The sequence below is a fragment of the Anas platyrhynchos genome, chromosome 2 (genome assembly GCF_047663525.1).
Source record: "Anas platyrhynchos isolate ZD024472 breed Pekin duck chromosome 2, IASCAAS_PekinDuck_T2T, whole genome shotgun sequence".
NCBI classification, from domain to species: domain Eukaryota; kingdom Metazoa; phylum Chordata; class Aves; order Anseriformes; family Anatidae; genus Anas; species Anas platyrhynchos.
In genome coordinates, this window is record NC_092588.1 from 118,664,265 (window position 1) to 118,689,397 (window position 25,133).

A 25,133-nucleotide genomic window follows, 5' to 3' on the forward strand; every position below is an offset into this window, starting at 1 on the left:
GGTTAATATGATATTTATAATATATCTTGTCAGGAAAGCCTGACTTTATTGGGAATCACATTTGTTTGATAAAGACTGCTGTGTAGACATAAAAGATGTCCATGTGTTCTGTTCACTGCCATAGGATAATCTTTTTTTTTTTTTTTAAAAAAAAAAAAAAGAGCAACTGCATGGCAAGGCTGCAAAATGAGCAATTAGTGTCAATAATGCTTGGATAAGATGAATTTAGAACTTGCTAAACGGAAGATTGCAAAGCTGTTGCTAACATGAAATTTTCTCTGAATGTGTCTGTTTCTAGTGGTGTCCCATGATGGTATGCACTAGAAACAATGCTGACCAACCAATTTCATCAGTGATCTGGAAGAAAATGTAACAGTCTTGTTGATTTACAACAAAGCTGTGAACTTCACTCATGCTGGTGGAATAGAAATAAAGATGAGGACACGGCAACTATGTGAAGTGGTGATTGGGTATACAGAGATTAATCAAATAAAGCTTTTTAACATGGCCAGGTTATGCATGCATAGACTGCAGGCTGTATCTGCAGAGTTGGGGAAGCAGCAACACCAAGAAGAGTCTTGGGGTTGCCACAGTGCAGTACAGGCTCCCGCTGTGTGATGTCCTGACAAATGTAATGCATCGCTTCATAACCATGAGATAAACAAGTAGGAGTAGGGAAGTAATTTCACTGGAACAGAAATACTGCATGAAGTTCTGATGCTGGCACCTTAAAAGAGATGTTAGAAAATGAAAAAGGTGCGTAGATGATTTGAGGCCTGAAAAGCTGGCAAAAATGCTTTATTCTGAGTGGGCTTGATCTATTTGTTGTAAGTAGCTCAATAACAGCAGAAGTTGGGAAAAGGGAGAATAGGGCACAGTAAGTACTCTATATAGTGAGAAGAATGCAACAAGAAAAAAGAACAGGGTTAACAAGCTCAAATGTTGGAAGTCAGACAAGGTTGTAATAAAACAGGATGTATTTTTTAAACATGGTTTTTGAATCTTTGAAAGAAATTACAAAAGAGGAATGGTAAATATGTCTCTAGATCTTCATCTTTAACAAGAAGAAAATGTTTTGAAAAATAGGTTTTAGTCAGCCAGAAGACACTTGACTCAGTAGAGGATTTAAAAAAAAAAAAAAAAAAAGCTTCCTAAACTGACTGGATTGGGCTAAAATGGCAATTTTTGTTATGCAGATTTAGCTATCCCATAAACAATGCTGATATCAGACAAAAGCTGCCACCATTACCCCTGACCTCCTCTAACCCTTTAAGTCTCTTAGAGATGTCCAATGGATGGGCTTGTGAGGGCAATCTTATGCTTGCAAGTATGTTTGTTTTTTTTGTTTTGGTTTGGTTTTTGTTTTTTTTTTTTCTTATATGCCTATATTGTTAACCCGCAGCTGCAGGGCTGGCTGTGTTCTAGTAACATCAGCCACACTTTCTGTTGTATGATGTATGGTTATCAGACATAGTTCTTCTATTGCCACAAGGAAGAGAGCCATGTATGTCTGTTCCTAAGGACTTCTCTGCGCAAGAAAGAACCATCGGGAAAATATCCTGCAAACAAAAATCTTTCTTCTGAAAGTTGGAAATATGAAAGCATTTGGGAAAGAAGTATGAACTATTGTGTTTTCTTCCTGGAAGGTTCCCTCCTCATAAAACAGACTGGCCTTATTACAGCCATCTCCTGCTGGCAGGAAAGTTATATATGTACTCAATAACAGCAAACATCAATGAAATGAGCCTTTAGAGCTACCCTTACAGTGCTTGACTCACCTTTATTGATGTGGTGAGATGCAAACTGCATTTCCAATGGCAGCAGCTGACAAGCCTCAGTGGCAGCCAGGGGAAGCTGCCATAGACCAGGAGGAGCAAATTTAAGCTGTTCCTGGGTGCCCCAAAATAACCTTTCAAGGGGGCCTAGTTACAAGAGAGCGGGCAGACTCCATACCACTATTGATGCTACTCACTTTTGGAGTGGCACTTCTTAACTGCAGCTGAGTGAAATGGGGGTAGGAGTTACCTGCCTAAATGGAGGTCAGCTGGGCTGCCTAGTGACCAGGAAAGGTCCCTGGTCAATTGTCAATAGAGCCTTAAGCGTGATTCAGCTCGGCCTTAAATAACCATCTAAAATAAGGCAGAAACATGCTCCCAAAAAATGCCCTCTTCTGTTGGCTGTGTAGGGAGCTTGCTAATAGCTCAGTTAAAGATAACTGTGCTGCAGATAACTGCCTGTAGTCAGCTAAAGTAGCTTTTGGGGTCTTGTGCTGTTATGGACAACTAAATTTCTGCCATCTGTCCGTGCTGGGAAAAGGCCATGATGTGCCACAGTCACATGTTGTATACAATGAAAATGAGCAGATGTGATTTCATTGTCTTCCACATACAGAAAACGCACGTTCACACTGGCTGATGAGTACTTACTGCAAGAAGCACACAGAGGCAGTCCAGGGTCTGGTCATCCAGCTTTTGTTAGGCATTTTTTGACACCACTTGTAAGTAAGTGAAAGTAATTTCTAATTTTCTTCCTGCTTGTTATGAATGAGGATTGATCTGGCATTGATATCAAAAGACAACAGCCTCGTTCCACTTAATAATTGGAGAAAAAACAAGGAAAGCAGTTTGAACTTTGCACCAGAGACACATAGATAATACAGTGGTACAGCTTTACTATGCTTTCTGATTATAAACTACATCATAAAGTGAAAGTAGGGCTACCATATTCCCAGAACAAAAATGCCACCAGTGGCATTATCAGATGTCTGAAGAAGGAGCAATGGGTTGATTCCTGTTGCTGTTCAGTGCCAGGAGGTGATAACAGCATCACTGGAAAGTCTGCACAGAGCTCTTGAGTATCTGTGCTCTGTGAGATGTAGCACTATTTCTGGAAGCCATAAAACTAGTCAAGTGTCTTGAAAGTATCACTTTATTTCATTTATTGGGAAAAATATACTCTCCATCAGAGATGGACTGTGAAGCAGTATGACAGAAGCCAAGATGAGTTCAAGTTTCCTGGCATTTGTAGTAGTCAGATAAAATTTTATTTGTAGGAGACTATTCCCTTTCAAATTGAAGACTGTAGTTATAATATGATAGAAAAGAGGAAGGGAATTTGCACTTGAGTAACAGAGCATAATCTGATACCAAACCAAATCCTGGAAATGCCAGATTTATATACTTCAAATAAATGATGAACTACCTGGTAAGCCTTTTAGAATGACAATAGCCATAAAATATTGACACAAATGTCTTATAAATGTATTTTTTATCATGTTCTGAAAAGTTTGGTGGTCAGTTTTGCTGTTCAGAGCTTGAAGTGGGCTAATAAATGCATTGCCACATAAATAATGGCACCGTAGGTGAAATCAGAAGCAGGCTTTAGAGAAGCTTCAAATAAAAACAGAACACCAACAAAGTTTTACATGAAAGAGGGCCTTGACTTGTAATATAGAAGTAACTTAGGACCTAAAATAAATGCTTCTCTCTATTCCCAAGGTTCATCTTCTGTTTTCCACTGAGATTGTTGCTTTCACCAAGAATTGGCTTCATTGGCTAAGCCTAAATGAAGAGCTAGTTATAAATATCCTTTTCCTGTTGTCACATGTCACACAGGCAAAGAGACGCCGACTGAGTTCCATGCTTAAATTTTTTTTTTTTGTTTTCTGAAACTAGACACAGAAGATGAGTGGCAGAAACAATCCAAGTGAACATATTACTCCTGTAATGAAATAGGGAATTTACCTGCGATCATCACACCAGAAGAAAGCATCCTGTTGATTGTACCAAATAAAAGGGGACATCTATATCTGTGAAGCACAGAGAGTCTAACAGAAATCTGAAAAAGATCCTTTTGATCCCACACTCTGTAAAGTGAGACCCAACCAGCAGGTGATGGAGGCTACACACAAGCAAAACAACAGTGATGTGTGGGATCTGTTCCTGTAAGCGTAGATATTGGACGGGGCCTTCTGATGTTCACACCCAAGTGAGTAAATCACCAAAATTGAATCTTTGTGAACTGCAGAAGCTTCTAATGCAGCACAGCTCTGTTGCCTTCATCATTTGAGTTGAATCCCAAACACATTTGTTGTAGTCAGGTTGCTGCTGCACATCCACAATGCAAAGGTAAAACTTTTTTTCCCTTGGAAATTTTTTACTTTTAGCTCATGTTCCCAAAGCCTTGTTCTGTGTGATTTCCACCTCTGCCATTTGCCCTTAGTGGATTCTTCTCTCTTCCCCAGCATTTGCAATATCATTGCTGTGAGATCCTCAGCATGATCATACCCAGCATTGTCCTGCTCAGTTTTTTATCTTCATGACTGCTAGTCTCAGGAAATTCTCACATGAAGGAGGATTTGTGAAAAAAAAAAAAAAAAAGTCATCTCTGCATGCTGCCTCTGACTTGTTTATTTTATTTTATTTTCAGTTCCTGCCACAGATCCTTGCTGCTCAGTTTCAGTTGTCTACTAAATCTAATCTGCATCTTCCCCCTCCTCCTTCACTGAAGGTACTTTCAAAACTGCTGCTCAACATGTAACAAGGCTGGTAGTTTCATCTTATTAGCCTCTTTTAAAAGCAATAACTCTGTATAAAATGTTTACTTCCCTTTTTACTCACTGCTTCCTTTGCAGTTTGTGTGGTTCTCATCTGTCAGCCCAGATTTTGGAAGGTGACAGTGATGTCACCTCTCCTCCTACAGCACCAAAATCATCTGTGCCTTGACCTGAAAAATTTATGTTCAGTATCTTGATCAAATCCAGTAAATGCCTTTAGCCTGACTCTAAGCACATGTCCGTTCCCAGTGAGGAAAGAGCTTGGAGGCAGGGTTAAAGGATTCACCTCCCTGGCCCCATTTTTCTCTCTGTCCACCATGAGACACCAGAAAGTCCTACGCTTGACTGCAGATTCACCTTTAGACTGTAGTTCCTCTCAGGTCAGCTGTGCTGGGTCTCCAACTTCTCCCTTTAAAAGCTGTCTGTTTCATCCAAGGGTCTGTTAGCACAAGGCGAATTAATGTTCAGCACCTTCTTCAGGTTATTTCTTATTTTTCCCTTCTAAAAAGGAGCCTCCTGATATCTTTTCACTTCCTAACACTACAGCCATCGCTGTCAGCCACTTCCTCAGAGCCATTGGTATTTTCCATTGTGGATGTGAGGGGATGACCATGCTTTTGGGGGTCAAAATTTGCCTGCCAAGGCAAATTTCCTTTCCAGCTCCATTTGCATGCTGAATCATACCTCACAGTTTCAGGGAGCTGAGTAACAAGGGACATAAAACCTTCTTGGTGGGGTGCTCTGGGAACAAATTTTTTCCCTGCAAGGAAGTAGAGAAGATGCTGAAAAGCGAAATGATCCTCATCGTTCTTCACAGGTTCACAGGGTACTGGACTTTATTTTTAGCTCTCAACCTCTTTTTTGACCATTTATTTTTTATCTCACAACTTGAGAGAGGTCAGTCTTGCTCATCACTCTCTGAACTTTCAGGTAGTCGAGACTTCAGCTCATGCCTTTCCTTGCTTCGATTAGGTATGGTCCAATAATCCTAACTAATGCTGGCAGACTCCCAAAGCTTGGCTTGCTAGAAAATAAGCTCAATGCCCATTATTTTATCCCCAAAGTACTTTCAAGTTTCCAGACAGCTCTCAAATTTGAGATTAGGAGGCATGACCAAGCCAGGTGATTAATTGCAAGATATATTTTATACATCAGATTTCATTTTTTCAGCTGTCAAGGAAGAGGGAAAGCCTCCCCATCTGACAGAAGCGTGTGTTTGCTCTTGTGGTTACTTAGCATGGGATCAGGCTCTTTAAAAATCCTCTTAACAATAATGAAAGGTTTTCCAGTATTTTTTTCCTCCTTTCCATGGGCAAGAGAGAGTTATACCTTAAAATCTCAAGCATCACATTCCCTTATGTGTGTGCATGGGAGAAATTACACCGCCTTTTCTTTAGTGGGAATCAAGTCCTTTTATCCCAGCCTAGAAAATTAGCTTTGAATTTCTGGTGTCTGAAAGCATGCCACATCTGCCACAGTATAGAGGATATAACTCAGGGTCTCAGGGTTAATTCAGAAGTAATTATATTTTCTAGTACATTTGACCTGCACGAAAGAGGGATGGTATGTGGTTTACTCTAAGCCACCAGCTAGCCCCCAGATTTACTTTACTTTTTCTCCCCTGTCTTTTTCTAGACAGTGAAGACTTAGTTCAGTATCTGGGCATCTCCAAAATAAAGCAATTTGAACCCATACACAGAAAGCCAGGAGAATTCAAGCACTCTTTTTTTTTTTTTTCCCACATCATATTCTTCTCTACTTACAGGCACTGAGTGTCTATTGAGTAGCCTTTATTAAAACCATAAGAAATATCTAACTAATTTGAGGAAACAATGAAGAATGAGCAGCATCAGGCTGAAGAGCAACATACCCACCATCATTGTCTTTGACAGTAGTTCTTCACCTCTACAGGCTGGATGAAATGAACTAATGTGCTTTTATTTCACTCTGCTTAACTGTCTGGAGGCTAACAAACCCCCAGCATCAAATGAGCACAGCCAGAGTTCTTCACTGGAGGGAGAATGGGAAAGTCCATTTCCTGCTTTCCATGAAGAGATGTTAACCTGTAGGTCCTGCAGTCATACACAGGCTGTGCTGCTCCCCCACTGCCTCTGTAGTGCTGTCTCCATTCCAATTGCTCAGCCTGCCCATGCTGGTGGCCACCACAGCCCATCTGTAGCATTAGCAATGGTATGGTGGGCATCCGTCTACACCTGCCAGGTTACCTTCAAAGCTGCTGAGGTCCCAAGCTATTTGTCCTAACTCAGGTCTTCCTGACTCCTGCTAGGATGGACTTAATGGGGTCAGGTCTTCCTTCTTCTTCTTGCAGGGGTGCTACCCCTGCAGGTGCAGTTGACTCCTACTGCCTTTCCTCCAGCTCACCAGAGAATGCTCCGCTTCACCCAGCAACCCAGTCTATGCCTACAAAAGGTTTATCTGTGGCATTTCTCTAACAGCATCTTAATCCTTTGGGCAGCTTCTTGCCACATTTCCCCATGGAGAGAAGTTTTTAGCTGGGTTGTAAGAACATCATTTTTTTCATTAAGCGAATTGGTTTTACTACCAAAGCAGAAGAGATGGCAAATGAATAACATCTGTTAGTTTCCATCCCTGCATAATTCCCTAATGCTTAGAAGCTCTGAGTGCAGAAGCCAGCAGGGAAGGGGGCAGGGAAGCTGAGCAATGCCATGAAAAATGAAAACTATCTTGATACAGAACATTAGAGTATAATTGAAAGCAGCTGCAGTTTTTAATTTAATGCCCACCCCAGACACAAAATGAAAACTGTATTTTTGTAATATAATAAAGCCTTTAAAAAGTCCTAACTAGGAGTGAGAAGTTAGATACCATTACAGATCAGGCTTGACAGTGGCTTCTGAAGGAAGGTACCAGAGCCACCTAACAAGTTCCAAGTGATATCATAGTCCAAGATTTCTAAGAAAAATACAGTACTAAAAAGCTTAACACTGCAAAAGCTACACAAAGCTATCCAAAAATGTTATGAACAAATAAATATTACAAGTTAGGGATCTCAGGAGAATAGATTAATGAGCTATGCATAATACTGAAACATACATTTTGACTAATCAAACACCTTTAAAATAAAGTGAAATTAAATAAACTCTTCAAAAAAAAAAAAAAACAAACAACAAAATATATTGCTGTACAGCACACACACCTCTCCACTGCCCCTGTCCAGCTATGGACATAAAGATGAAAAATCCATGCATTGGAAAAAACTACAGTCTGTCCTCTAAAACCAAGTAACAAACTAAACATGGAAGTCATTGCCAATGAAGACACTGTATCCATGTTTCAAGTGGTCTTACGACTGATAATCATAGATTCTTTCCTGGATATAAGAAATGGTATGAGAAAGAACTAATTTTCTTTCATTTTCCTTGAGCATACAGAAAACAGGGCAATCAAGCACAGATAATATTGTCAAGAAGTGTTTTTTTCTAAATATTCAATAGGCCAGATCTTTAGACTGCATACATCAGCATAGCATCATTGCCTTTATACTAACTGGGCATCTGGCCCAATATATTAATGGTTCTGGTTTTATTCCTTTTTAATAGCCATTCAAAGGTATTATAGCAAAGAAATTTCCAAAAGAGCTGTCTTAAACCAATGGACTAAAGCCACCTGTCCTATAGTGGAAAAAAATATCCAAATGATGTTAAAGGGCTGCAGAAGCAACTCAGGTAACCCAGCCTGTTTTGTTTTGTTTCATTTGTTTGTTTGTTTGTTTGTTTTTAAGAAAAATGAAGAGTCAAACATGGTGTTTTTTTAAATCTCAGCAAGAACATGCCTGCCTGCTTTTGCACCCCAACCTCTATGCATGCATGCCTCTGTATCCTAAACAAAATTTAGTAACAGTAATTAAAATCACTTCCAAATACGAGAGGACATCAGGAGTGCCTAAAGTAAATTAGCTATCACAGAGCAAACTTGTGTCTTAGCCTTTACTTCATTTCTTCTATTGATCATAACTATTTTCTTTTATTTTTGATACATTTCCAAACATAATCTAAACATAAAATGCTATGTTTAGTGGGAACAGGTGAGGAATCAGGGGTGGAGTGTAGAGGTTGCTATAATTCTTAACCAGAAACCATTACCTTGATATGTTCTTGTCCATCTCTTTGCATCTCGGGCCCGAGATGTCCTCCCACATGCCTTGAAACTTGCCTGTTTGGAAGACATAGCAATAATGTCTGGGAAAAAACTCTTTTATTATTTCATTGGGTATTGAAGCCTGCCTCAAGGATCCACAATTTCATCTTTCTCTCCTACTTATTAACTACTTAACTATTGGTTGCACCTTGGCTCTCCTGTCCTTCAGTCCACTGGAAATTCTTCTGCCCTTAATGAGGTGTCAAAAGTGATTGATAATGCCTCTGTAATGATCTCTGCCTGCTCTTTAAGAACATTCAGGTGAGGCTATCTGTCCTTGCTCATATACCAGCATTTAGTTTGTCACTATCTTTTTTATCATTCCTTACACTATCCCAAACAAGTGTTTCCTTAACTGTGATCTCACTTTCTCACCAATTGGATTGAAAGTAAAGCTCTGAATACAAAGAAACAAATCCTGTGCTTGCCCATGCCTTACTTGTGCAGCCTCACTAAGGTCAATGATAAGTGCAAGATACAAATCAGAGCACACGTTAGCCTTAGAGAAATGTACTTTTGTATGCTCGAATCTATTACTCCCATTTAATATGTCTGGGTCCCAAATTAGCTTTGGATCCTGTACTTTCATCTGATGTGCCAGTGTGCAGGCCAAGTTTCCGTATTAGCAGCCAGTCTACCCTTTGATGGATGCATTTTCACTCCTGAACAGTTTTGTTTGAAGTCCATGCACAAACTAGATGGTAAAGTCAGATTTACAAACCAGGACCTTAATTTTTTGTGCATGGAATACTCCAGAACAATGAATTTGCAATGAAAAGATAAAATTATTTACTTTTGAGGTAGGTAGAGAAATTATATCCATTTATTCAGATTATGGCACCCAGGAAAACCTGATTACAAATTAAGTCAGAGGCGGGAGTGGGACTGATAAAACCCATTTTGACAGAAAAGGAATTAAAAAAAAAAAAAAAAAAAAAAAAAAAAGTATATATATCAGATATCAGTAGATTTATTGGGGATTTATCAGATTCATCTTAGATTAGATTTATTAGATTCATCTTCATAAGAGAGTGATAGAAATTCAAACAATGGATTCAAACAAATCTGTTATCCATTTACTTATTTCCCTTGGCTATAGATAAAAAACTCTGATTGCATCCTTTTTTTGTTGTTGTTGTTTTTGTTGTTGTTGTTGTTTTGTTTGTTTTTAATGAATATTTGTAAGTGTTAATTGCTGTTTATCTCAAATGAGTGTAAAATTAAGGTATTGCAGCTGAACAGGGAAAAGGACCGGATGTAAGTTTACTAAGCATCAGGTTTAATTCTTAGGAACTCATTAGGAATCTTTCCATCAACTTTATTGCACAGGAGCATCCATCCAAACAATGCGTCCATACATAAACATACAGAGATTTATGTAGTGGGTTCTTCATCCTGGTAATACAGAGAAGGCTTCACTGATCATGCCTATCCCAATATAAGTATTTTCAAGAAGGGTCGTCTCACCCAGTTGTCAACATTTACAACATAGCCATCTATAATAAACAACTCCACGTAGTCTCCCTCCAGTCAACTGTGTGAGACAGGCATGGCCTGTCACGTACGTATCACTTCCAGAAAAGGAGGCATCACTTCCTAAAGCATCTCTTTCTCTTCTATTTGGGAGAGAATTCTTCATCCTTATTTTCATCCCTTATCTCCTTTGTTCTTGTTATCTCAAGGCTAACTGGTCTCCTTTTTTTTTCGTTTGTTTGTTTTTCAGCTCAAGTCTACAATAACTGCATTTGGTCAAAGCATGCCTTCGGAGCATTCCTGCTCTGCATTCATGTAAATTTGATCTAAAATCTGGGCTTGTCATATACAGGCAGAATTTTGTTTGATTGTTTCAAAAACCTGGTTGGAGTCAGAGGAGACATCTGGACAGGAGGCTGATGGTTTTCTTTTTTATTGTCTTACCTTGGGGGAGAAAAGGAGTGTTAAGAGATGAAAATACAGCTATTGGCATCCTTGCTGCTATTCTAAAGTGGAATCACTATTACAATATGTCCAGCTGTTTCTTCTGGCTCAAGCATAATGAAATGTGCAAGAGTTTATTAGATTGATCCTTTGCTACACCCTTTTAAGATCTGTTTTTGCAATTCAGATGGCACATTATGAATAGCTACAGTTTCACAATCATTGTTATTTTACCATTAATTCAACCACATCATCCAGCAATTGTGTTTCCTGATTTGGATTTCTGGAGGTTTTCAAAGTTCTTTCAACCTATCAGTGAAGCTCATGTCCACATCCAAGTCTGTTTTTTCTGGCCACTAGCATGGATCATTATGTATTTCTGCCCCAGGCACATCCCTAGGCTCCCTTTCTATCCTAAGCTGGTTACCCCAGCACACATAAATTCTGCAGCTATTTTAACTACCCAGTCAACAAGGCTTTAACATAGGCACCAATGTGAATTTTGGACATACCATTTTTTCTCCCCAGGAGCTGGAGAAAGCACCCATTAAACTGTCATTATTGATTGGAAGGATGCCATCCTAAGAACAGTATGCTGCTATGTAAAGCAATCAGCTTTCAGTTTGGTAATTTTTGTGATGACGACAATGAACTTTATAGCAGTCATCTATGCTTAAAACATAAACATGCTTATACTAGACACTGAACAGGAGTGGTTAGATGATTTCCAATACATCCAGTGATCTTGACATGTATAAAGAAAAGTCGGGACTATGAAGATACTATTCAAGGTAACGTAGACGTTTTAAATATCATTTTTTTACGCAAGTTGGATGGTGTTTTTTCATATTTTCTTTAAGTGCAGAAATACCTGAATGAACATTGAAACCTCTAAAGCACTTACTAATGTTTTCTTTATTCACTTCAGCTATTGCTCTTGAAGCAGACATCCCAGGAGACAGAAAATGTTCTTGCATTTTTTGAAGACATTTAGATATAGAGAATGTACAAAGATATCTGAGAATAAGCATGAGAGCCAGTCCAGTCTAAATAGGTACTTGTAATAACTTCAATAAAGGCAATAGTTTTCTGGAGCATCTAAGCCAAGAAGGCCAAATTGTTAGAAACTTAAGAAATTTCAAGTAGGAAGAAAAAAGATACACACTCATAAAAATACAACAAATTCTCCCCCTCTTTTCCACACAGCCTGAAACAACTACAAGCTACCACGTTTGCCACTGTCCATAACACCCACACAATTACCGCAGGTCCCCTGCCATACCATAGTTAATGAGGTGTTGATAATGTATGCTCAGCAAGCACCACTTCATTGAATGTGAGATTTCAGGTCCTCCAGCACCAAGGCAACCTGCACAGGGAGGTGGCTGCCCAGGGCACATCTCCACCACCTGCTTCTGGGCATCCCCTTGGCCTCTGGTCCTCCAGTGATGCTGCCACTGCAGCTCTGTGGACTTCCCAGGCTGGAGTCCTCTCTGAGTTATTAGCCTGTATAGATATATTTTGAGGTGCAAACATAGTGTTTCCTCTCTGCTAATTGCAGAATATTTAGCTTTTGGCAGATTGTTGCTACAAAACAGGCTTTGGAAACATTAGCAGTAGAGTAAATAGTGCTGAAAAAAAGGCAAGCTTATTACACTGAAAAAATAGCATGTTATTCAACTATCTGTATGACTGAAATGTTTAACTTCAATGCTCTCTTGTTTTAATTTAAAACATGCACCATTCTTTCTTTCAGGAAGAGAATGGCAGCTAAGATGCATAATGATAAAAAATTAATTATTCATATTTGCTGAGGACAAAGAAAGATTTATTTCTTAGTCAATTTACAGTGAGTCAGTCTATCAGGGCCCAGAATTAGCGCTAAGTGAAAAGAAACCCAAGTGGGTAATTAACAGAAATAACAGCAACACCAGCAAGGGGAGCTCAAAATGCCAGAAGCATAAATGTTCTTCGGGTGCTTTTGTTGTTCAGACTGGCTGGAAAATGAGAGCAGTGCACTTTTTCTCCAGGAACTCAAAGTGAACCATTTACCCTTGCCATGTAATTCTTGTCAACCTTACTCTCAAGTCCTAGTCTTGGGCACATTAAAATGAATAAAATCTTTACATTTGCATCAGTGAATGCTGCATCTGACTCTCTGTCCCGAGGAACAGATTTTGAGGAGAAAACTACTCTTGCTTGTTGAGATACCTGGCATAGTTAAAGTAAGGCAGAATCAAAGACATAAGAAACTGATATCCTTATTTTGAGCATGGTAAAATACAGACTTTCATGTGTAAAATAAAGTTCTCATGTAGAGAGCTCTGAATCTGAATAGCCTGCTATTACCCAAATTATACATGCTAGTTCAATAGATTTTTGAGAAGTTTCTGTTTCTTGAACTGTAAATGTCTCTGTGCAAATGGAATTACCCCTGCTAAATCAGATGATTTGAAATATATTTAAACCCAAATCAGGTGAATGGAAATAAATTTAAAACAATACACTTGTGAGTGATGCTGGCTTTATGCTTGTACACATACATCAGTGGATGCTTATTTTAAGGATAAAATATAGTAAGTAAAGAAAGAAAAAGAATACACTACACAAACAAAGCCATACATGACAGATAATCAGCTATTTTAGAAAAGTTCAGATGATGATAGATTCTGAATATCTGCCAAAATCTCCAAATACCTATTCAGACATTAACCATGTACTCCTTACTGGAGACCCTTGGCTCTTGGCTGTTACACTTGGCAGTATAAACTTGGTAACTCAGAGTATTTCTGAGATGTTGGTTCCCTCCACTTTCCTGCCACAAGCAGCCAGTCCTACTGAAGACAAAGACCAGAGCCACATACAGGGTTCTTCAGTGCTCCTCTGGAAGCTGGTCGTGCTTAGCTGGCAGCCACCTTGCAAATCAAATGGCTTCTGTCAACCCTTTCAAGAAATCCAGGATCTGGAGGTTAGAAAGGGAAAGCAGATTTTCGTCTCCACTTCTGGTGCTAAGGATTCCTCTTGGAGTTAGGCAGAACTCAGCTTCCCAATAAACACTCTTAAACAGCATCATTTTGCTCCCAAAAAGGTTGCCAAAGTAATACGTGAGTGCATGACATTCAGAGGAAGATAGGATCTTACCATCAATTACCTCATTTAAAATTGAAAGTAGTCTCCTATCCTCCTTAAGTGCAAGAGGATTTTTGCTTTGACCAGAGTCAGCCCATACGTCTCCTGTTAGCATTTTCTGCTCAATTAATTCTTTCAAGGGATTTCTGAACCTGCACAGATATTGTGTAATCTAGGTTAAATCAGGAAATAGTATAATAAGGAGCAGTTACACAGGCAAGGGAAGTCAAAAAAAGCAGCAACAGGAACTCAGAAAATATAAGGATATAAATAAAAGGACAGGTGCTATCTTCAGTCATGTAATGTGATGGGGACTCAGTAATTGACCTAAAAATAGAGGTGACTAAAAGAAAACACTCTGAAAAGCGCAGTAGAAGCCATAACCTCAGACGGTGTAATTTAACGTACTTCCACAGAAATCATTACAGAAGTGAATCACTACAGCAGAATAATAAGGACTTACATATTTATAGAAGAAGTGGCAAAAATAGTACTTGTCAGAAAACATTACTCAAAGCTACAGAAAAATGCTTATTGATGTAGACCACATTCTGTGAACCGAGCTGTGATTACTATATTATGCGTACAGTAAAGGCAGTCGATGCAGAGACTAGGTTAATTTTAAATACAAGTTAAGCAAGAAACATTTGGTAACTATGATACAGACGGTAACAATCCTAAAAAAGAAAGGATCATGTTTATATTTTCCTCTATGACAGTATTTTTGGAATGACAATGGCTAAATCAGAACAAATACTTAAGTGGATCATGCTGAGCTGGATATATATCTGATCAGATTTCAAACTTCGACAGTTTTGCCTTGGATATAATTATCTCAGGCTCTACAGAATTACTGAAGGAATGTTACTTATTAGAGGCAACTGCTGATTTTAAAGGATGGGCATTCCTCACCAGTCCATGGACATAAGGACACCAAAAGGCCATCTCAGACAATCTAAACCTGAATTTCATCTCTCTTGCTTTGAAGTGAGATACTAGATCTCCATTTTTTCCCTGTTTCAGAAGAGCTCTTCTTAGCTTCTTTTGGATCATATCCTGGGCAATTTCACTGTTATGAAACGTAGAGAAACAGAATAGATGAAGAAATCTTAGTTTTCTCTTTGGTAGATTTTTTTTCACTTGAATACAAATGTTTCATAAAGCAGGATAAGTTCAGCTCCAAGAGGAGTAAACAGAAGGAGAAGCATGCTTTCTGGCTGGTGTCATGCCAGCCAAGAATATTGTTAACTCTGTGGTTTAATCACTGACATTTTATGCAATGGTCTATAATTAAAAGCAGAGTTTTCACCCGAAATGCATCTTATGCAAGCAACATATGTTTTGTGCAATTCAGCTTAGCTGTTCTGACTGACTGAAGGAGTAACTTCATTCCTGGAGATCTGAGACTGGACTATTTCCTTACAGTGCTGTTGTGTTTCAGGAAGCCAAGCTCAACATTAAGCTCAGCATCAAGCTCCTTGCCACCATCATAAAGAGAGAGAGCAATGCCCTTATTGCAAATCAGTGCTGCACAGATTTAAGCGCACTGAGACTGTGACCCCCTTTTAAGCAGGACCATTTGAATGCTGAGACTTCATGCCGCACTAGGGTAATTGCATCCAGAACTGGTTTTCTCCCACTGTGGCTAAACGCAAAATGTTGTAGCTCAGTCAGCTCCTTGGGTACTTTTCTGGGTCATTGCATCCATTTTGCACATTCATAGGTGAGCAGCCTTGTATGAACCATTTCAGAATGGTGTACTTTAATACAATAGAGTAATGATAAATGGTAGAAAGCGCTCTATTTTCTGTTTTAATAGTTCTGCCCAGACTAAAAAAATATTTCAATAGCACAAAATCACACTGTTTAATTCAAACTTTTAATAGCTTTGAAATATGTTTGTTCATAAAATATAGTTCCAGCCTTCCTGAAGACAAATTAAATCTGTATGGGTGTATTATTTCTAGAGGGTTATCACAGACAGAAAGTGTTAATGGAAGCATTATGGTTATTGGTTTTAAATGGAAGCCAACAAATTTTTAAACCAGCTAAACCAACAGCTTTGATTCATTATACTTGATCTGTAGTTGAATAGGTTAAAATGAAATAAAACTAACATATATACCTTTAGGTTACAAGATAATTTTTCAAAAGAGCAGTGGAGTAACATACACAAAGTTTTCTTCAAGTAGCAGAGAGGGAAAAAATAATAATAATAATAATAATAAAAAAAAAAGGCAGGAAAATTTCAGCAGTAGTCAGAGCTTTTTGGAAAACATTAACAAATTCTCCAAAAATAAAAAATAAAAAATATATTTTTTCACATCATTTTGAGTGGGCTCTCCTCAAATGCTTGGAAATCTCTTTTAAGAGCCAAGTAGAGACTTGGCATCGAGTTGAATTCTCTGCTGCAACATCTCAAAACACCACACAATAGGATAACATAATAATAACCTTGCTTGTAATATTTTCCTTTGGTTTGTTTCCTTTGGTTTTGCCTAGAAATATCCTAGGGATTTTTTCATGTTTTCCTTTTTGCCTGAAATACTCTGTTAAGCCTAACTGTGGCCCAACTACTGTGTCATCCATCAAATTTTCCCATCCAAATGTAAGTTAGACGTGTCTTCTGTGTGTTTAGCTGACACTGCAGAGATCACAGGATAGTACTAAATGATAATGAGAAGTCTGATATGCAGCAAAAATATATTGATGATTTGATTATTTATATTTAAACATTTTGAAAATACTTGAAAACACACAACTAGCCACATACTCTGTCTCTACCTTTCTTTTACCACATCCTATTAACATAGCACTTTGTCCAAGTCTGGTCTGGAGGGAGACTGTACATGAGTATACTTTGCCTTGTGGGCCCAAGAATCTTCTTGCTTCTCACTGGAAGCTCTGTTTTTAACCTTGTAAGCAGTCATGAGAAATGAGCTGAGGATCTCATAGTGACATAGAAATGCTAAGGAAGCCTCAAAGCGTGTTTATTTGTCTCCTGGTAGAGGTAGGGGTGTCTAAGACTCTGCAGCAATAAAAAGTTGCAGTGTAAGTCTGTGGCAATGCTCCACACAATTAGCAAATCTCTGCAAACATATTTGGTTAATAATGGGAAAGCTCTTTCTGATTGTTTTGTGAAAAACACCACAGTTGGATTGTTTAAATCCCACTTATTACATATTTATCAGTCTTCATGTTCTCCGTTTTGACAGAAAACCTGTCTTCAGTATTGACATTGGACTAGAACAAGGTTACCCAGTGAAGCGGCCAGCTGAATTTAGGATGTTTTGAGACAGGCTCTCAAAACAAGAAGCTTATCATTAACCGCTGTTCTCCTGCACTGTTATCAATGCTAAGATCATGATGAATACTATTTGCTCTCAAAAGCTGAAAACATTGCATTCTTTTAAACAACAACAGCATTGTTTTAGCTGTGATGATATAAGGCCCCTGGCAAGGTACGTGGGAGGAGCTGACATGTTTTTGTAGGCCAACTGACATAACTGGGAGAAAAACAAACAGCTACTTCTGCAGTTTCTGCTGTTTGCAAAAGCTTGTCTGTTGGGTGCCCCCCTACTTTCTTTTCTTTTCTTTCTTTTTTTTTTTTTTTTTTTTTCTCAGCTCTATCTACAAATTTAAGAAATGACAGTACATTTCCACTTTTATAACAGGAACACTAACTGGGGAGAGAAAGTGCAAATTTACGTGAAGACTTAGCAAGAAGTAAAATCTTTGATAATTTAATTCAAAACCAACCAACCAAACAGGAACCCTTGTGTGAACTTATTATTTGTTTTGTTCTGTTTTATTTTGTTTTAGATAGAGATGATTTAGATAGAGATAATCAAGAAGGACATATCACATTCCCCTTTAGGTAAAGTTTTGCACTTGTTTTGTTCAGCTGCACACCTGTAACCAGCAGTGGAGCAGCTTAGCAGCTGGTCCCAACATTGGCAGGTCTCAGCTGAGAGACAATAGTTTGGATAGCTGGCTACATTAGGGGACTATGTAATATACAGTTTATCTTAAACCTAAGATTCTGCTGTGGAGTGTAAGCTTTCTTTTGTTGCCCTAACTTTTTTTCCCAGGATAAGCACAAAAGCAAGAGAGGAAGGTGAAACAGGTGACTCACACAGTATGTAGCAAGCCTCAGAAGTTTGTCTCTGAGCAAACAAGCTGTTCTGTCATCAGCTACTTTTGAAGAGCTTGCAGATGCACAAATTGATCTTGATGCTGAATTCAGTGGGCAAAATGGAAGCGGTTCAGTATGTTACGTATTTCTACAGCTAGACATTGCTGGCCAGCTGGTTAATGCAGACTCCTTTAGGATATGATCTGACACCAAGACCTTTAGTTGTAATGAGCAGCCAAGCATTCAAATACTCTGAACCCTTAATCCTCATTTGAGTCATTCAAGTAAATGTAGATTTCCCCTGGAGACAGTCCTGCAAAACACAATCCAAAAGCGGTGTCCTCTTTTTAAAGGTGGATATTATCAAGCTACCTGCCTTTTAGAGGGATTCATTAGGTCTTTTACTCACAACACTGGAGCTTCTCTAATCACATGCACCAAAGGTATAGTTACCACCTCTCTTTTAGAAAACAGCATCCTCAAAGCATGCAACTCCTTTTCCAAACACATTTCCTCTCATTACATATTTGACATGAATAAAGAAGACCATTTTGCAGAGCTTGGATTTTCACATATCCCCAGAGCACTCCCCAGACCCTAGTCCCTGCTGGGGGCTTATTATTGCTCTGTACTGATCCACTCTTGCTTTCAGAAACACAGGAAAAATAAAGAAATAGAAGTGAAAAGAGGAGCATTCGACACAAATGTCATCACATCTGGGGGTGATCCAAGAGATGAACTAGATTAGCAGCATATCAGCACCATGCATGGCAGGGAAGGATCAAGGTGATGAGGCAGGAGCAGCACCAGCTCTTGCTGATAACCAGGTTCATGGTCATCAGCATTGCCCGGCAGAGCCCAGCGTTCACCTTGCCCTTGTCCCAGCTAGGGCTAGAAATAGTGGTTCACGTCTACTTGTTTTGACTCCCATGGGCAGGAGTGTCCCCACAGACACTCAGCAACTGTGACCAGCATAGTTCCAGGGTGCAACAAGCAAAGGAGGGAGTCTGGGTTTGGCTTCACTCTCCCAGACTGCCCTACACTTTTGAAATGAAGACTTGCTTTTATTATTTAAAAGAAAAACAGTTTGATTTCTGTCCTTACATTCTTCCTAAACATGCATTTATAAACTTAGGATCCTTATTAAGAAGATCCTAAAGGAACATTGTTCTTTAAGACAAGTTTTTAATCCCCCTGACTTGCAAAACAATCTGAATAATGCAGTTCTGAGTTTCCTCAATAAGGCCAGAACTATAAGATCTTAATCAAATTTTTGCTCGAGGTTTTGTAAATCTGGTCTCAATTCAGATACTTACAGCTGGAACACAAATCAGCTTGGAACTTTGTGAAATTAAAATGAATTAATAAAATAAATTACAGCTGCTGGATAAAGAACAGATGAAGAGTATAAAGCTAAAACCTTCCTGATTTTATTTTATTTTTACCATAGACCTATCTCAAATGTTTATCTTGAGTTTAGTCTTTCACTCTTTCCAAGCCTTGATAAAGGGTACATCAAGGATGTTTATTCTAAGTTCTTGCATCTCCTTGAAGAAGCAAGATTGTTATTAATGAATTTAAGATCTCTTTTATCTGATGTTAATTAGTCACTGAAGAGAATTACGTGCTTGCAGAATTTGAGGAAGTCTGAATTAAAAAACTTTTCCTGTCTCTTATTAAGCATCATCTCAGTTGGCTGTGGCAACTAACTTCACTATTTCTCCAGTCACTGTAACATTTTGCAGTCCCTGTAAGACTTCAATTTCAAAAATGAAAAACAGGCAAGTTGTAGGGGGATGGTGGAATAAAATGGAACCATCTGTTTTCTGAACACCTCTCCAAGCATCTTCCATACATCTTTTTCTTTACAGGTGACCTTTACCAAGGTACATTTGTCAAAAAGTTGAGCAACACTCCTGTATTTCATCTGGAGTTTGGCGGTCTTTGTTGATATCACACACCACAGCAGACAGCTCTCCCATCCATAACATTCACGTTTAAGAATGATGAGGTCCAAGAAGAGGCAGGCATCAGGCAACAAGGGTTTACATTTACAGTACTCGATTATATTTCATGGAATTATAGTGATAACAGCCCCAGAGAAATTCTCATTTCCTTGACAATGATAAGGATCATAGGTAGAGTTGGCAACTGTATCTAAAACAAGTTATATATGCCTGCAAAACAAGGTTATTTTTAAATGCAGAATGACTGCTTGCGAACTATTCCTCTGTAAGTTCCTCACAGGAGCAAAAGACATAATTCTGGAGTCATAACCAGTAGAGATAATTCACTTCTGGTTCAAAATTATGGTTTTTAAGTTACTCCAAAGCCTGAGACTGATATTTTAAAAGGTGTAATTTTTTTAAATCTTATTGGGGGAGGGAGGTACATCCAAAGTGGTATGTCTTGACTCAGCTGAAGAACATATTTGCATTTTAGCATGAAATGTACAGCACCTCAGTTTTTAGAAATTTGCTAATCAGACCATGTTCACTGACAAACAACATGAATTGAAAAAAAAAAAAAACAAACAAAAAAAAAAAAAAAACAAGTGCAAGGAAGATTTAGCTACAACAACATGCTAGGAAGGTGGGAGAGAGAGTAAGAACCTGGGAGAAAAATATTAGAAAATAAGGTTCAGTAGAAGTCATTTTGCTCTCACAAGATACTACTCACCCTGCCAGTACACACTTATTTACACACACACAGGAAAACATATATGTATGTGTAATCAGGTGGACTAACTGGTCTGCTGTCAGTTTTCCAGAGGATAAATCAATAGCAATACTAACAAGTTCATAATAAGTCTTCTGAATGCACACAGACTTCTCACCTTTTCTACCTCCGTGTCTTTGTGGTATACTAGAATGCTTTTAGAAGAAGAAGGAGCAGAAACTCAGGTTTTCATCTGCCCCTGGTACTTTCTAGTTAGATTATAACTGCTCTTTACTAGCCTTGCTTTACTGCACTTGCAGGGCAGCAAGACATTTTTAATGTTGTACCATATTACTCTAGGGAAAGAAACCAAAAGTCCTACTGGCCTTCAAAGCATTTGGGCTACAAGCCAGGAAAAGCTGCTGCCTTTAAGGTGGGAGAGGAGTTTGTGTAGATGCTTCTTGTCCTTCTATGTGCTGATGAAATTGTATGACCTTTTCAATATTCACTGGTGATCATAATTAAAATGAGATTCTCTTCGTTATCTATCAAGCCTTGAAGCTCTCATCATTTGAGTGGAAGCACAAGTCCCTATTCTTCTTGTTCTACTTAGCCCTGACAGCTTAAGTTTATGATGAAAGAAACTTGTGCTAACTGAAGCCCTTGTATCAGTATCTTTCCCTTTGACAGTAAATCCCAGGCACAACTGAAGTGGGAAAAGCAAACAGCTTTAAACCAGCTGGACCAAACATTCCTCCCAAAATACCCCAGATTTCTTTCCCTCATGCTCAGTGAAGATGCTGGCAGTTACAAGTGTGTTCTGTAAGAGGACCTTCCTCATGATAAATGGGAACAGCTCCTTTCATTTTAAGGGAACTACATTAAACTTCTGCACGTAAGGATCTGACCCTCTACTCTTTTATCTTGCATCTGCTTACAAAGCAGTGAAGCAAGGGTAGGTGGTCCCACAGCAGATGAATTTTTTAAACGGACAGACAAAGCAGAGGGAAGCATGAAAGGGATGACTTGATTTATATAGCCTGCTCCCTCCTTCACTACATCTTCTCTGTGTCTCCAAAGACATATACAGCTGGTTTAAATGCCCTTGTGTGGGAGAGCAGAGCATGGATATTATTTACTACTCATTGTCTGAAAAGAGAAATACCTCTCCTCTTCGAAGTTGATGTGTGTCTGCCACCCTGCTCATTGGGAACCAGCCTTGCAGTGTCCAGGAGCAGGGCCAGCAGCGGGATGTCCCCTACCAACCCAGGTCCCCATGCCAATGAGGCCTCAGGGCTGGTGAGGAAGAAATCCCCTGGCTGGGACAGGTATGACTGGGCAACTGATCTCCTTAATCAGGAGCACAAGCATCCTAACATCCCTCTGTCCCAGCACAGCCTTGAATCCAAGCAGGAGCAGTGGCAATGACATCATGGGAGGTGGAAAACAACTTACCACATCAGCAAGGCTTGCGGTGACTGAACAGGGGAACTCCTTCTGCATCCCCCTCTCCCTTCTCAGCAACTCTCTGAATAATTGAATATCCCCACACAGAGCATCCTCACAAGGTATTCATTTTAACTCAGCCTTCCCCACCATTCCCTCTCTGCAGAGAGCTCAAGGCTTCTCCCAAATACAGATTACTAGTTTACAGGTTTTTTCTTGCTTTCCAGGCATTCCCATAACCTCTTGCATCAAATCAGATCCTCCATTACACTGGTTGCACTGATTACTCAGCGGGCTCGAATAGGAAACCCCAGTCGCCCAGGAATATTGGAAGTGATCATGGACTGGCCAGAAGGCAAATACTTTGGGATATCATCAGAGGAGGAGGTGGGTCGTGCTGAAGAAGCCCCGTTGTACAACCAGTTACCAGAGAATGAAAAGAAATATGCCCTGTTCACTGATGGGTCCTGTCGTATTGTGGGGAAGCATCGAAGATGGAAGGCTGCTGTATGGAGTCCTACGCGACGAGTTGCAGAAGCTGCTGAGGGAGAAGGTGAATCAAGTCAGTTTGCAGAAGTGAAAGCCATTCAGCTGGCTTTAGACATTGCTGAACGAGAAAAATGGCCAGTTCTCTATCTCTACACTGATTCATGGATGGTAGCAAATGCCCTGTGGGGATGGTTACAGCAATGGAAGCAAAACAACTGGCAGCGTAGGGGCAAACCCATCTGGGCTGCTGCATTGTGGCAAGATATTGCTGCTCGGGTAGAGAACCTGGCTGTGAAAGTACGCCACGTAGATGCTCATGTGCCCAAGAATCGGGCTACTGAAGAACATCAAAACAACCAGCAGGTAGATCAGGCTGCTAAGATTGAAGTAGCTCAGGTGGACCTGGATTGGCAGCATAAAGGTGAATTATTTATAGCCCGATGGGCCCATGACACCTCAGGCCATCAAGGTAGAGATGCAACATACAGATGGGCTCGTGATCGAGGGGTGGACTTGACCATGGACGCTATAGCACAGGTTATTCATGACTGTGAAACATGTGCTGCAATCAAGCAAGCCAAACGGTCAAAGCCTCTTTGGTATGGAGGACGGTGGCTGAAATATAAATATGGAGAGGCCTGGCAGATTGATTACATCACACTCCCTCAAACTCGTAATGGCAAGCGCCACGTACTTACAATGGTGGAAGCAACCACCGGATGGCTGGAAACATACCCGGTGCCTCATGCCACCGCCCGGAATACCATCCTGGGCCTTGAAAAGCAAGTCCTATGGCGACATGGCACCCCAGAAAGAATAGAGTCAGACAATGGGACTCACTTCCGAAACAACCTTATAGACACTTGGGCCAAAGAACATGGTATTGAATGGGTGTATCACATCCCCTATCATGCACCAGCCTCCGGGAAAGTTGAACGATACAATGGCCTGTTAAAGACTACATTGAAAGCAATGGGCGCTGGGACGTTCAAAAACTGGGATACGCATTTGGCAAAGGCCACCTGGTTAGTCAATACTAGGGGATCTACCAACCGAGCTGGACCTGCCCAATCAAACCTGTTACGTACTGTAGATGGGGATAAAGTTCCTGTAGTGCATGTAAAAAATATGCTGGGTAAAACAGTCTGGGCTACTCCTGCCTCAGGAAAAGGCAAACCTATTCGTGGAATTGTTTTCGCTCAGGGACCTGGATACACTTGGTGGGTGATGCAAAAGAACGGAGAGGTCCGGTGTGTACCTCAAGGAGATTTAATACTGGGTGAGAATAGCCCATGAACTGAATTGTACCATGTTAATTAGTATATTATACTGTATGTTATCACTACCATGATTACTATAGGTGACTAATTAGAATGTATGGAAAAGAGTGTAACCTGAGCATGACATAAATGGTATGGAATAAGGGGTGGATAGATGTCCTGGTTTCAGTTAGAACAGAATTAATTTTCTTCCTAGTAGCTGGTGGAATGCTGTGTTTTGGCTTAGGATGAGAAGAGTGCTGATAACACCCCAATGCTTTAATTGTTGCAGAGCAGTGCTTATACTAAGCCAAGGACATCTCAGCCTTTTGCTCTGTCCTGCCAACGGGCAGGCTGGGGGTGCAGTAAGAGCTGGGAGGGGACAGACCCAGGACAGGTGACCCAAACTAGCCAAAGGGGTATTCCATACCATCTGACGTCATGCTAAACAATATATAGGGGTGGCTAGCCGGGGGGAGGGGGCCGGACTGCTCGGGGTTAGGCTGGGCATCGGTCAGCGGGTGGTGAGCAATTGCATTGTGCATCACTTGTTTGTACATACTATTATTACTTTCATATTATCACTATTGTATCATTATTATTATTATTGTTATTATTATTTTTGTTATTATTATTTTCCCTGTCTTATTAAACTGTCTTTATCTCAACTCACGGGCTTCACTTTCCATTTCTCTCCCCTGTCCCAGAGAGGGAGGGGGGAGGGTGAGCGAACGGCTGCGTGGTGTTTAGCTGCCGGCCGGGTTAAACCACGACACTACCCCAGCTAATCCTTTAGTCTTGGGAGCACAAGGACCAGATTCCCAATACCCTTACCCTGTCCAGCTACCTGACCACTTCTTCATCATAGGAAATGAAGTTTGCATACAGAAATATGCAATATCTGACAGACAGGCAGATGCCTGTCCACATTGCCACTAAAGGACACGGAGAATCCCCTGAGCATAGCTGTCAGGTGGACAAGGCCTGTTTTGCTCAGAGTCAGGTGCCCCATGGTTGGGCAGGGATGCACAGAGAACTTGGCTGACTCTTGGCCTTGGGGAAGTGGCCTCGGGTGAAGGAATCCTGGCAGGCTCAGACATGACTTATAACATGCAATAATTAAGTGTGTCTAAATTATGACAGTGATAAGTAATGATTTAATTATTGTGCCTTCATTTTTATAGAAAGGGTTCCAGTGTTGGGCAACTAAGAAGATAGAAGACTTGAAACAGTCAAGAGCTTTTTGTATCAATACTGAAGTAGCACATGATCGTGGTGAGCACCCTCTGACCCTCTTCCCACCCACTCCTACAAGCCTGTGGATAGGTTTCTCAGGGTATTGCTGCCACCAAAGTCCACCATCTCT

The 25,133-nt window shown here is 39.9% G+C and overlaps 1 protein-coding gene across 6 annotated transcripts in view; it reads right to left on the reverse strand.

The window, feature by feature from the left end:
* LRRC3B (leucine rich repeat containing 3B) overlaps nt 1-25,133 on the reverse strand; it is a 169,551-nt gene that overhangs the window by 22,960 nt on the left and 121,458 nt on the right. For all 6 annotated transcript variants that reach the window (XR_011806937.1, XR_011806933.1, XR_011806934.1 and 3 more), the window contains exon 2: nt 8,680-8,749. The gene's annotated coding sequence lies outside the window, so the exon portion shown is untranslated. The remainder of the gene's footprint in view (nt 1-8,679; nt 8,750-25,133) is intronic.